Source organism: Coloeus monedula, assembly GCF_965178545.1.
Source record: "Coloeus monedula genome assembly, chromosome: 9".
Classification (NCBI taxonomy): Eukaryota; Metazoa; Chordata; class Aves; order Passeriformes; family Corvidae; genus Coloeus; species Coloeus monedula.
Genome location: NC_138789.1, coordinates 15,865,223 through 15,880,358, shown reverse-complemented (window position 1 = coordinate 15,880,358; position 15,136 = coordinate 15,865,223). Strand labels below are relative to the sequence as shown.

Here is a 15,136-nt window from a genome sequence, read left to right as displayed (position 1 = left end):
AAAGAATACTACCATGAAGCAAATTTTATGTTCTAAAATTACTTGAACTAAACTACTCAAAGCAAAATGCTAGAAGTAAATGCTAAAATAATTCAACTGGGGAACATTAAATACATCTTCTGAGAATACTACTAACACAAGAAATACTCTTAAATTACATATTAGACATGACAGCTAGATTTTCCACAGAGACATACAAATATAATTCCTTCCAGTAAGTTAAATAGAAAGTATTTTCATTTCTAAAACACATAACTAACTTTTAGAAACATAAAAACTAATTATTCCCTCTTAACCTATAGTTTTATAGGATCAGCCACCTTATCTGCTCAGAGACAAATCCTTTTGAAGCCAGGTACTGCCACCAAGTGGTAGTGAAAATCGGTATGTAAATCCAGTTATTCCCACGTGTAGAGCATACAGAGCTGAAAAACGTTCCTGAAGCTGCCAAATACGAGCAATGCTCTGCTAACACGAGACATTTAAAAATTAATCAAAGCAAACTCCAGATATCCAAATCTAAAACTGATCTTCAAGGTAAATCAAAGTTTTTTCCAACAATTCAGTCCCTTTGTTCAGATACCGCCTGTAAGCAGTTGGGTAAAAACCCCTTTTTTACAATACAAATCCAATATATATCAATAAAACAATTAGTAATTAGGTGGTTTACGTAATGTTATGCAAATCCCCAATGATTACAACTGTATCACCAGAGACGTCTTATTTTCACCATAATCTCAAACTTCAGGAAAAAGTGAATTCAGTAACTGACATAAGAGACCTCTTAAGGTATAAATATCCAGTTTGTTATCTGGATGTGCTACCCACTCAATCTACTTTCATTAGTATGTACTGATGACAATCAGACTGGAAGGAATGTTTAGAAATCAGGTATACTTGACTATTTTTACAGGAATATTTCACAAGTTAATTAAAACAATATTATTAGTTAACTGCATGAACTAGTTGTGAAGTGTCAATCCAACAAATCACAGATGACAACACCACGATGCTGCATAATGGATTCACAGTGCGACTTTCTTAAAGATGATATTAAGAACAGTTTAACCCAATTAACACTACACAACTTAGAACAATTCTGACCTTATTTCCTGTTATATTAAACAAAAGTCATCATTCTTTTTATCCAGCACGACCTGAAACACATCTAGCAGTTCCTCATGATTTTTGCTTTTTTGGTTGATAACCACTTGCTGTACAAATGTTAATGTTATCACATTAAGACTGTATCTCCTCTCCTGCTAATGTAGAGAGATTTTTTAACTTCTAAAGCATGGCACCTTTCCCAATTACAAAACCACTAGCTGAAACAAACACTGTGCTTTTACTAATTTAATTTAAAACCTTAGAGTAATGAACTACATTAGTAATATTCACTCATCAGGAAACTAGCTCTCATCCTCTATGTTCTTTCAGTGATCAAGGATTAAAAAATCTAGTATTCTAGCTAGGATTCTAAGTAGCAGTACCAGGTAAGGCAAAAAAAGCCATCTGGTACCTTTTCAGATTAAGACCAAAAAATTCTGCTAACTTGGAGAAAGTTATCGTTCTTGCTGATGAAAAGACAAAATCACAGCTTTTAAAAGACCCAAACCTATATAATACTGTACGTGACCAGAAAAAGGTAAGTGAGAAAAAAAGCTCAGGTCAGGCCACCAATAACTGGGTTTTGTTGTTTTGTTTTGTTTTTTTTTTAATTTAAACAAATAAAGTCATCACCAGAAGTGATTTAATGGCAGAAAATTCAACTCCATGTTACCAGGATAACAAGAACCAGATAAAAATTATATGAGATCCTGTCTGAGACAAAGAAACAAAAATCCCACATACTAAAATTTATCCTGTGCAGAATTCTGTATATAACATATCCTTCTTCAGTATTCAGGGTACTACTATTCACTAACTACAGCCTTCTACTTTTAGGCAAAGCAATATTAAATGCATTCAAGGCAGTTTCTGGAAGCAAGTTTAGTTTTGCCTGGTATCTAAAACACTTAAAATATGACCTCACTTCCCTGTACACACTATTACAGGGAAATTCAGCACAATCATCTACCTTCTCCAACCTATCCTGCTATACAGAAGTGTGGCCCATTGCACTTTTAACACATTCAGACCAAGCTTATTTTTTACTAACTTCCCCCTGTATTTAAAACAAAACAGATTCTCCTATGGAGTTCAGAAGATGCAGTCTGTAAATCAGAAAATTTAAGAACAAATACTACAGTTACCACAATAAAGTATATTCACTATTTGTAAACAGTATCTTATACCTGTGTGTTTTAAACTAGTAACATATTTCTTGATTTATTTCCAAAAGTCAGGATATATCTTTTATATTTGCCTTATGAAAGTGAATGACTTGAAATTACAAGAAAAAAACCCCAACCCCTTTACAAAACAAACAAACAAACAAACAAACAAAAAAAACCAACAAACCCTACACATGGAAAGCACACTAGCAGAGTAATCAGGAAATGCATTCTGGTCAAGTGTACAAGAAAAACGCTTGAGCAAATCATTAAATCACATTTTCAGCTCTTGCTTTAAAAGACATAAGCTTACACAAAAAGGCAGCTCTGCACTGAGCTGTGGGAGTGAAATTTATTGTTTAGAAGTCTATAAAATGCTGCAGCCACTACCCTCATGAGTGGAGACTGAAGGCAGTTGGGAAATGCAGGTTGTTCTTGAAAATGAACTCTTTCAGTCATCCCTGCTGCCTGTCTCTGAACCTTCTTCAGTTCTGCTACGCTGTTTTTCAGTCACAGGACTAGACCAGTACTCAAGAAGCAATACACATTGCAATGCAATTATGGTACACCACAAATTTGTAGAACTGGATCTGGCTTTTGTTTTGTTCCCTAATAAAGCACAATAACTTCATTGATTTAGTGACTATTCAGTTGTCATTTTTACTGAACTCTGGGAACCTCACGATCTCCTCCAAGCAGTAACAATACTGATCAAACATCATTACACTGTTTCCATTTATTCTTTTACACATTTTTCTGTCCTCTCGCTGTGAATGCAATACTACAGGCTTTCTCCTCAGAGACCAGCTTTTTCCTACTAAACACAGATAACCACCATTAAGATGAAAGGCCTTCAGAGTTTCATTCAGAAGACTTCATGCTTAAAAAACACACTCAGTAATACATTAGACTTTTCAACTAATTTTCTGTATTTAAACCAGTAATTAGATAACACATAAATTAAAAAGAAACAGAATGTAAATGGCAAGCATTAAATACTGAAAGCATTAGCAGGCAGAAGAACAGCTTGAACTTTACTGTCAATTCAAGTTCCTTTCCTAGCCACAATTCTTGTTTTACACTCAGATGAAGTATTTCCTTTTGCCGAGTTATATTCTGTTATATATCTGTTTTCTCAAAGCACATTCCAGAAACCAGCAAAGTCAGGCTAAGGCAGTAAACATCCTCTACACACAAGTATATGCATATCACAGCAGTAGAGCTTACTTTTAATTGTTCATAGTTCAGAAGACAATTCAGAAGACAACTCATAACCAAAGTCCTGAATCAGTTAAACATTATACGAAAGATCAACACTCAACAGAAGAGTATTTTAAATTCCCCAAAAAGCACTCTTCTACAATCAGTATTTTAAAGTTGACAGCACTAGTTCTGAAGAAGCCTTAGTGGAACAGAAGATACGAACAAAGCAGTTCATGTCTTTTAAAATGCACATAATACAATTTCAAGGCAAAATTAAGTCTACATATTAACTGGAGTTTGGAATTCAGGAACAAACTCATTTAAGCAAATGGGCTCTCCCTCTCACCTCTTCAAAGTAGCAAGTCATTGCAAGAAGCTACGTTCTGAGATGGCACATTAGTCAAACAGCAAGCAGGAAACTTGAGGAGACAGCTTTGGTTGGTTACAGAAGCCTCTGTACCAGAGTCCATCATGCCATGTCTCCAAAGTATCGAATTTACTGAACTGTGGGGCCTTACCTAAACATTTTCTTGAATAGACTTAAGTTAAAACAGGTTAAAACTCTTTGTTACATGCTTCACATAATTATATGGTGAAGAGATTCATTTTATAGTTCAAATTATTCCTGGAGTAGCAAGTAAATGGAAGAGCAAAAACCTACACTTATCTAAACTCTTTTTCTCAAAATAACAGAAGAAGGGGGTGGGGGAAGGAGGAAAATGTCAGTTACAGAAAATTCTTCCTCGATGGACACTTTGCAATTGCAAATGGCCACTTAAGTTCTGCCAGCAGTAAATCTCCATATACTTTGTCCTTCAAATAGCTTGCAAATGGGTTCCTAAGGACAGAAAAGGAGGGAAAATTCCAACAGAATTTCATTATTTACAACTTGAAGTGCTATTCTGATAGTTGGTCAAATTTCCCACAGTTATTTATTAATACCGGAAGTGCAAGTTTAACATGCTGCTTTTACAGTGCAAAGTACACTTTCAGTACTTTGAAACCAGGTGGATAATATGTGAAGAACAAAATTAATTTGAAGCACTCATAATTGTGGCTCTCAACAGCTAGTAGGACAGCTCAAAAGCTAGTTGACAGCTTTCTGACTATAACAACTTATGGAAGAAAAACATAACTGTCATCATAATATTAAATAATGGGGCAATATCTTCTGTGCCTCTTTTGGTTTCCTAGAAGTAACACTGCACCATTACAGCACATACACTGCATACATTACAGTAATCAAGATACAAATTTCAAGTAAATTTTCACTGACCACTTTTCTGCATGTTTACCAGTATATGCCAATGCCATTTTGGGGGGAAAAAACCACCAATACAAAACTCCTACTCACCTTTGCTTGTTTGATTTACATTATGCTGTAAGATCCACTTCCACATTAAAACAAACCTGCAAAATGAAACAAGAACTTATTGTACAGCTGTCATTGTTTTCTGCTTGTGTCCTAGATTATCAGATAAGCCAAGCAAAACAGAGAGGTAAAAAACCCACAGCCATAAAAGTATTCTATCTTTTTCTTCTCAGGGTAGGACATCAACTCCAGTGCTCTTCTCTCAAACACGTGTAATTTCTAAATAACATAGCTATTGGCATTTTAATTAAAAAATCTACCAAGAAGTTGTATCAAATATACACATCCTATTGAACTAAGTGGGCAGAACAGGGGAAAAGAAGTTGCATGGCAAGAAAATCTCTGCATTTGCTGCTAGTGCCTTCAAACTAAGCTATCTCAAGTTCCCCGAATGACAATGATATACAGAAAGGAAATGGTTACAAACGAAAGCTTTTTAAAAATCTTTTTAGCAAAAATGATCAACATATCTGAGATTAGGTGTTGGAGGACTTTATGCCTGGGCCTTTCTAATTCCTCAACTTTTCTAGGGCAAAGTTGTGTTTATTATTCCAAGACTACCTGGCCCACTTAAAAATTGTAATTTATATGTCTTCATGAAAACTGATCAGTGTCAGATAAACTTGTTTTGCTCATGTATCTTTAGCAATAACTATACAAGGACATTTTTCACTTCCTATTTGGAAATTTGGAAGACTCCAAAAGCCACTGAAGAAGCTGCACAGAAACAAGAATGGATTTGGGTATGGTACCTCTGTAGAACTGTGTCTACTAATGAAGACACAACTACTAGCATAAAGCTTTACAGAAAGGGTAGGTTACTCTTATCTAGACTAAATGTTTAGGCATCATCAAAACTGACTATGAATGAGGTAACTATCCTCACACACTGGTGACGATTACTTACCTCATTTTATTCACACACAGCTTTTTGACTCAGAGTTCCCCAATCAACCTGCAACTGTCTCAAAGCCACTTGTCCAAATTACAAAGACAGACAGTATGGGAAGACAGATCTTTCAAAAAACTCTGACTGGATAATATAAAGCAACAGAAGATTTGAGGTCCTTTCCCCAGCCCCAGGATCGTGTCCCAAGTATCACGTTAAACTGTAGCTTTATGCATGAATGTTATTCAATATACATACTCATTTTTCAAGTAAGATTTATTACATAAAAAACCCAGAATTCTTTAGTCAGGTTTTAAAGTAATATTCCATTCATCTAGAGAAGCAGAAGTGTTACTTTCAAACAGCAGTGGAGCTCTACTGTATGTTACAGAAAGTAAATGTAAAGCTACAGTTATATGCCCACAAAAATAACAGCCTCCATACATGAAGAGCCAAAACACCTTTCAAAAAATGAGAAAGAAGGTCAAACATTACCATGAGCACTAAACCAGACATCTCAATAAGCCTATGCACTTTGGCTGGGCAGTGAAAACCGAAGTCTAACATTTCTCTCATTAAGAACTACAATGACTCTTCCCCCGTGCAAAATGGCCTCAACACCCGCATCTTCTAAACACTGCAATTAACTAAACATTACCAATAACTGTTCTCAACACAGATTTCATAGCTTGTCACTCAAATGCAGACAGAATCTTTCCATCAAAGGACTGTGCCCAGACAACTGCAGATCACTGGGGTGATACTGCAGTACAGTGTCATACCACCCCCTACTCTCTCTAACAGCTTTTCCACCGGAACACTTTACTTTGGACCAATCAATTCACTTTGTTGACATAAAATGGGAAGTCTTAACCTACACCATCTATCTAGAGGGCATGCACTCTTGTACTCATTAAAAGTCCACTTAGCAGAAAACTTAAATCCAAGTACGCTTTCATTTCAGTATTCTTTGGATCACAGGAGCTCACAAACCACTCTGGGGATAAATCTGGGGTTATCCTACATCTGGCACAGAGGGAAAAAGAAGAAAAAAGAGAAGATGGGCCATCATAATTTGGATATTGTCCAGCTGAAGGAGAGGTCACGAGTTTCACAAAGATCACCAGCAAGTAAACTGCTGAAGTACCAAAGGGCTGGTCACTGCAGCCCTGCAGAAGGCCCTGCATAATTAACTCCCCCTTTTTGGAATTTCAAGCCCTCTGTTGTACAAAGCTCCACCCAACGGGAGATGATGCTTGCAATGTCATGCAAACATCTTGATGAAGGTAACACAATCCACAAGACACCAGATTTTAGCCCAAACTACTGATAGTATTGACACTGTTTAAAGCCACCCACCTATAGTGCTTAAACAGCACTCACCTCTCCTCTCAAAGGTCTTTCTGCTGTCAAATAAGATTCCTCTCACTCCAGTACAATCAAACTCTAACACCTACTATTAATTTCAAGGGTGATGACATTTGAAATAGCTGAGCGCCTGACATTCTTTACCACCAGATTCGAGCAAGGTACTTCTCCAAAAATTTCCTTAGGGAAAGGCTAGGATTTCAACATCATAAATGTTTTTGCTCCAATTTGCCTGTGTTAATTCTCATTATCAGGAAAGGAAGCGAGAATGAAATTCACTCTCCCATACCAGGTAATAAAAGATGGCATCAAAAGGATGCAGGACTGAGTAAGAAATGTAGGTGCAGAGCATTCACCTGGAGGCCTTGATATTCAAAGAGTGAGAAGGGGGACCACAGCAGGGAAAAAGGACTGCTGTAAAATGGTCAGGCTTCTGAACAGCGATAAGCAGCTGCCTGTTCTGATAAGGGCAGTGAACAGGAAGTGGAAGAAAACAGAAATGGCAGAGATGAGAGCAATCACAAGTGCACCCCCAGTGACACTAAACAAAAAGATGGACTGAAACTTTTTTATAGCAAGAGTTATCTCCTAACAACACACCCCTCCCTCTCTGAGGGAAAAGTTTAAGAAACACTAGAATGCAAAGGTGTACAACGACTAAGTAAAATTTGTTGTAATCCTGACAAGAGTTTTGATCCATCTATTTACTATGCAGCCCTTATTAGTAACAGATCTCTGTTAAAACTGACATTTCTATATCTATCTGGGAAAAGACACAACCACCTTTAACTACAACCTTCTCCCAGAATGGCTGCAGCCAGGAATGTAACTCACATGGAAGTTTTTCAGGTGGTTTGTTCGATGGTTTTTGTTTCGCTGTGTGTTGTTGTTTAACACAAAACCAGCTTTTGCCCCTATAGCTGATTATGCCTGTGTGAGTAGGAAGAAAGAGGCAGAAACAAAGACTAGAGTAACTATACTATACAAACTACTTTTGTTGCTATAAACTGTGGCTAAACAGTCAATTCCACCAGCTTGACATGACATAGCAAAAGGCTTGCAACTGTAGTCTTGACTTCACGGCTTAGAAAAAATTATTAGTTAGTCGAGAGCAGCAGCTACATTTATGAGGATATGACCATCCCAGCATTAAATTCAAAAGCAGGGTGTGGGGCATGAATAAATTTCATTGCAGCTCTGGAAAACATCTATCAACTTATAAAAATCTAACAATCCTAAATATCAGTGCAGGAAAAAACAGCCAGCAGAAAGCAGAGATTACTCTAAGAAAAGGCTATTACAACAAACCCAGAAGTTCATGCCAAAACTGTACATACAGTATCAGGGATAAAGTAATTTCAGAAAATGACTGAAAAGGCAAAAACTTAGCCGACTAGAGTCTCCTCTATCAGTTAACAGAGCTGAAAAGCTCTTTAAAGACAAGCCTATACCGCCATTTTCCAAACAAGTAGTCAGCAATGACCTTGTCTGTACAAAATGTAGTTTCCTGCTTTCTATTTGCAGAAGGAGCTTTGATTTCTATTTAAAAAGTACAAAAACAACTTAATCTACTTTCAGTACTCACAAATATCTAGAACTAACATTCAGTGTAGATTAAATAATCATTTGAATTGAAACATGAGGTGTTCTAAAACCACAAAATTAATACCCTCTGAGAATTTGTAGAACCTCTCCATCTATGCTATTCCAACTGTAGTTTAACCAACTGAATTATATATGCCACAATCCCACTTAACAAAATTAAATTTGTAAAGAAAAAATAATAATCAGTCTCCTTAAAACAGTTAATGAAGAGCGGTACTTAAGAGCAGATACTATACTGAAGCCTGAATTACCCAGAAGTCAAATTAAGCAAAAGCTTAACACTTTATAACATGAAGAGACAAAATTTAAGTCTTTTTACTGGAGATGCTTCTGACTTCAAAGAATCCGCAGTGAGTGAACAAAAGCAAGCAAGGGACTGCAAGAGAGAAGACTGCCTCCTGCATTTTGAATCTCCTGCTAGATTTTGAGAGTTATGGGGAAAATAGTTCAAAGAAGTTACAGTTCTTCCTTTGTCTATTCATCACAGTAAAAGCCACATGCACAGTTCCCAAAGCTGTGGTAGGGCTTTCACGTGGAAATGTCGAAATCTCTCATTTTTTCTACTCGTAGGAAGTTTTGCTTTTTGACAATGCTCCGTATGGGACGGTGAAACACTTCAAGGAAATGTGTCACAGCATAGGAAATGAACACAACTGATCATACCTCAGACTGAGAAGCTGCTTCAGTCCAAACAAGATTGTAAGTAGTTGAATGCAACATTAATAGGCGTATCACAGTAGGAAAAAAAGTAGTCTGAGAGAGTAGCTTGAATGAAAAAAAGAACTGCTGTTTATACCATCAATTAGGTCAAACAAGAGATTTAATTATTTCAAAAATGTGCATACCATAAATAAAAAAAATTGAAAAGTCATCACAGCGAAAAGTATTCTAGGTAGGCATGAGTTTGGACTAACAAAACATATTGGTTGAAAAGACTGTTTTTCCTCTCTAAACAGATCAGATGCAAACATTCAAAGATGTACACAACAGGCACACTACAAAGATTCAAAGATGTCCACAGAGAAGCCAGAGGAAACAAACAATTTGAGAGCTATTTACTTTGAGCATACATTATCCAGTAAGCAAATATGTAACGATCAACATACAAATGAAAGCATCATAAAAGCACAAAACGGAAGCATCAGTTTGAAGATGGGAGTCCTGAAAACATTTATAATTTCAAGACCTTAAGAGAAAATACTAACATGTTGTTTATGAAGGTGACTTACCAATGCAGTTTCCCCCCTCAGCTAAGATGGGCACAACTTTCTAAGTATCATTGATATTGAAAAGTTTACAGTCCATCAATACCCAACTAAAATTGAATGGCATTCTTCACAATGAGATTTACCATAAGCAATAAGCTACAGAGAAATAATTCACCTTCTTTACAATTTCCCTATCCGTTTAAACTACAGCTCAACCTACCACTCGCATAATAAACATCCAAACATTTTCAGTCACCCTTCAGCCTATTCATCTTGACCACACGAACTAGCTCTTCATTTGCTGCACTTATATACCTTAAGTAACAGTTTTTCTCAAATAGGGAAAGCTTAAAGCACAGAATGACATCATCTCTCCACTCCGAACTACTAATGGCACTGTACACATCCTTGGCATCACCCTTGACTCTGAACACTTCTCCACTCATTATGTTGTCAGCAAAATCTTGCCAATACATTGCCTGTACAGGAACAGCCCCTAACCTTCCAGTTATACAATCACTTTGTGCCCAGTCTGCATTTATATATATATATATATATATATATATATATTCCTTCACAAAATCATCATGTACACTTTACACAGAGCACCTCAAAATACAGTGACATACTCTATAGGCACTGTATAAAACCATTCCAGGAAACAGTTACACAAAATCTTCCCTACCTCATAAAAAATTTGATTATGGTTCCTTTAAAAATTTTAGTCCAAGTCTGCACCTCCCATTTCTCAGCTGAAACGTAACTGAAAATACAAACCAGGAAAGCTTGATCACTGAAGTGCCTTCTAAGGAACCAAAAGCCTTAATTAAAAAACATGCTTTTTCTGTCTTTAAAAAACAAAAAAAGCAGCAAGCTTTTAGAAACATCTGAGGCAGCTCATTTTAAGAAAACAGCCTCTTATATTTCAAAGCTTGTTTTTAAAATACCAAACTGTGATGTTAGACATTTTTAGTGTTGTCCTCTCCTTTCTCCAGAACTACAGAATTTTAATAAAAACATGAAGCAGGCCAAGTTAAGCATAATAGCAAAAAAAAGTTTAAGATTGTATCCATCAAATTAGTGCATCCCCTTTTGTGCACCACTAAGCAACACCATTCTACATCTACATTCAAACATCTGTCTTCACATACTACTCATTTTTCTACAACTTCAAAGTTTTATCTTATGCATATTTGGCACTCATGCCTGTAAATAGTTTACCAGCCCCACCTCTAGTAAACGAATCCAGTGCCTTTTCAGTCAAGGACGTCCGACACAGAGCTTCACCAAAACCCCAAAAGGTGAAAAAAGTACAGAAAAATGGCATCTTCTCTAGGTATAAAACACACCATACATATGGGACTTTGATGAAGAGCAGACACAGTTTATTGTCTGTCCATACCTGTCATCAATCTGCCACCTGTGGAATCCTGATAGAGACAGAAATGCATCAATTATTCTTCACACATTCACTGAACTTGACATATCCCTTTCCTGACATACTGCATAAAGTAACTCTGAAATTCCTCAATGTTACTGCAATCTATTACTTGAAAACCTGTGAGAAGTTTACTACACAATGCACACAGTTACATCCTTATGAAATAAAATACAATACAATTTCCCAAGCAGATTCCACTCCATAATCTGACCCTTATTTATATATTTGATCCTTACTTATAAATCTTCAAATAGGATGTAGGCTGGGCATATTTATTTCAAACTCAAAATATTTTAAAAATCTTAAAAAAAAAAAAAAAAAAAAGCTTTGCTCCATGCAGAAAAAACACTCAGGGCTTCATTTCAGAAAGCCAGAATTATGTTATCAGACACAACATATTTTGTGAAATAGTATCTCTGTACTGTTTTTTTCCTCGCAAGTTGTTTTATAGGGACATTATGTTTATTAATAAAATTTAAAACCGTTACCTAATTTCTTAGTGTAGAGAAGGCAATAATGAGGTTTTAAAAAATATTTAATAGAAATGACTTTATCCACTAAATAGACTGGCATTCTAAAACAAGAATGCCTGATCATATCCATTAATATCTAAATAGATTAAAACATCTCTTCCCTTCAAGGACACTTCTACTTCAAGGCAGTATCTCACACAACATTTTTAACAGTAGTTAAATCAGCACATTAATAATCACGCCATGTTGTTACTGTAGCAACAATGATTTCTGGTAGCCATTTTCTTTCCAGCTTTAACACTGTTTCATAGCCAACAGTCCTTCCTGCAAACTCTGTATAAACCCAAAGGCAGCAAACTGCTCAGCAGTTTTCTCTGGCTACACGCTTCAGATGCCTCCCTCCAGACCATCTTCAGTCCACTGTACTCACCTATCAGTATTCTCTAGCGCTGCACTCAACTCAATTTATATTTACACTAATGGAAATACAACAACATGGCAGCTCCCGTTTTAAAAAGCCCCAAACGACCAAACCCCACATTTAGGAGACTGAACAGTTTGCTACTAAAGGATACTTTAAGGGGAGATCAGCGCTGCAGTTCATTATTTCCACCTGCAGGCGCTAAGAACACACAGCCCAATACAGGATCACCAAGCCGCAGGCTGCGCCTCGGTCACAGCACCGACAGCAGCCACTGAACCCTTCGCAGATCGCAGATTACGACATCAAAGCGAGTGCTGGAGCCAAAACCAATTTCTTAATAGACTTATTCTGAATATCTCTGAATTTTCTACGCTGTAAGGCAAACTAGTGTACACATTCATTTCCAAGTCTTTCTCTCTATTTCTAAAGTCTTAAAAAATGACAAAACTTGGAACACTTTCTTGAATTAAAACTGCAATGCAGATTTTAAAAAAGGTTGAGCCTAAAATCCTACAGTTCAAAATTAGTGATAAATTACTCTTTTCTTTTTTCCTTTTTTAAAAAAAAATCTCCCTTTCTTGTTATCATGACAGTTTGAAAGAAAGCAGTACAGAACAGAAGTGAATTACATAAACATTTATAACAGCAATGGGAGGAAATAGTGAACTGGTATTATCATATAAGTACCCCCTCCAAAACAGAATCCTAAGTCCAAATTCAGTTCTTTCCAAGTTTGTTCCAGTCGAAAGGGTATCTATGCTGGGATCACGAGCTCTAATGCCTGCTGTTGTCTGTCTAGACAGCATTTCTGACATTTCCTGACCATGGCAGGAAAGGGAATCTCCTGTTCCTAGCCTCAGAGGAAGTGTATTTTCTGTGCCCGTGAAAATGTAAAATCTAACAAAAATTTCCTAGAGATTTCATGCACACTTTTCATAAGCAAAGCTTTGCTCATCAAGTGCTAAGAAATATCTCATATATAAGGGCTTACACTTAAAATGAAGGTAGGGTTACGATGAACTCTGAATTGGTGCGGCAGAGATTTTATTCTGATATCCCTATGACAGTACCTTCCAGCAGAGGACAGAGTAGACAGTCTGGAGTATTACCCTCTGTAAACAGCACTGCTAACTCCCAAACAGGCTTCTTCCTTACCAGAGGACTAAGCTGTGACTACAATGAATGTTCCAGGATGAAGAATATAACCATATAAAACAATCCCCCCATAATATAAACTCCAAAACAATCACATAAAAAGATAAATCCCAGCACTGCCATTCTTCCAGCAAAAGCTTTTTTCCAAATAAAAGACACTTATTTCATACAATAGGATTTAGCCACTGCTTATCAGATTTGAAGTGAAGCTACAAAATGAGTCCTAATTGGGTCGATATACAAGCTATAATCTTTATAATCTATGAAAGAGCACTGTGGGGAGTCACATATACTCGAGCAGTAACATAAAGACTTCCTTTCATTTTGCAGGAGCCTGCTTTTTGGTGACAGAGGAATGGTTTTGGTGAAGAAGGAAAGTTATAACATGCTGTCAACACAACCACCTTAACAGCCATTCCTCTCCGAACTTTTCAGTGTTCACGTTCAGTTTGGTGACACTGTAAGTTTCCAGCATTGTCCATTGCCTACAGAAACAGGTAAAAACTATTTCCTACCTTAGATAAGCTGCAGCAATGCAACCTAATTAAGCCAACTGTGTTTCATTTTACACCTTCATGCCAGATAGCTGCATTAGTGTTTTTTGAATAGGAACAACACACATCTTGCAACTCAGGTTATACTACCAGACCTGGCAAGCAAGCTGGAGCAAATGCTTCCACATCCCTCTCTGAAATGTAGTTTGTGACCACCAGTTACCATTGTGAACACTCAATGGAGCCAGTCACACACCACCAGCACCACAACCGCAGTTCAGCTCGGACACAGCATCCATGTCTTGTTAGTAAGCTCCTATTCGGGGTCCCTGTGTGCAATTGGACAGTGTCCACAAGCTTTATTACTAATACAGTCATCATGCAGGAGTGTTTCCTATAGTAAATTTTCAAAGCGTTTTGTAAAGTCACGCCTTTGCTACAAAATTATTCCACGAAAAGTATTCTGCTGTTATGCAGTACTTTGAGGTCTACTTTCTAAACTGTTTAATAAACATCTATGGAGTCTCCATGGGAGATTGCAAGAAGATACGGCAGTTCTATACAGGTGTCACTTTAAGATTAGGGCTTCATCAATCTTTCTCTTTTCAGCCTTGAACCCTTTAAATGCTTGTGGACTTGTTCACTTCTTTTGCTTAGTTATCAATCAGGCAAAAGCTTTTACTCTTTGATTCTTTTGCTATTTGAATCAGTTCTTCCAAATACATGAAGGCAAATGGAATAACTTGGTATTTCCAGCATGCCACACTAGTTATCCTCACCTGTGCATATCCGGCTCATTGGCTGTCCTTAGGCATCTCATCTGGTTGGAGCTAAAGAATCCATATACACTTGATTTGTTAGTTATCCTAACCAAAACAGGTTTCCCAACAAAATTTGCAAAAGTAACTCAAATAACAGAAGAGACAAGACACTCTAAGCCCGTTTCATATGCTTTACACTGGATTACTAAGACAGCACGAAAGAACTGGATCTGCATGGGCTAAGATTGCATAAAATCAGAGTATAAATGACACAAGTCATTCACATCATTACTCTGTTTCAGTTTTTTAACTGAAGCAAAGAAACCTGTATGTTTCCCACCCTAAAAAGGACATAATCCCAAGACAGAAATATTTTCTTGCTGTTAAGCAAGTATAAAGCTTACGTTTATTTGCAGTAATAACAAAGCTTCTTAAAACAAACGGAAGTGAGCACCAAAGATAAAGGAAAC

General features: G+C 36.8%; 1 protein-coding gene across 6 annotated transcripts in view; it reads right to left on the bottom strand.

Moving 5' to 3' along the window:
• The window catches only part of ZNF644 (zinc finger protein 644), a 50,163-nt gene that overhangs the window by 25,772 nt on the left and 9,255 nt on the right, over positions 1-15,136 (bottom strand). For all 6 annotated transcript variants that reach the window (XM_082287114.1, XM_082287116.1, XM_082287117.1 and 3 more), the window contains exon 2: positions 4,831-4,886. The gene's annotated coding sequence lies outside the window, so the exon portion shown is untranslated. The remainder of the gene's footprint in view (positions 1-4,830; positions 4,887-15,136) is intronic.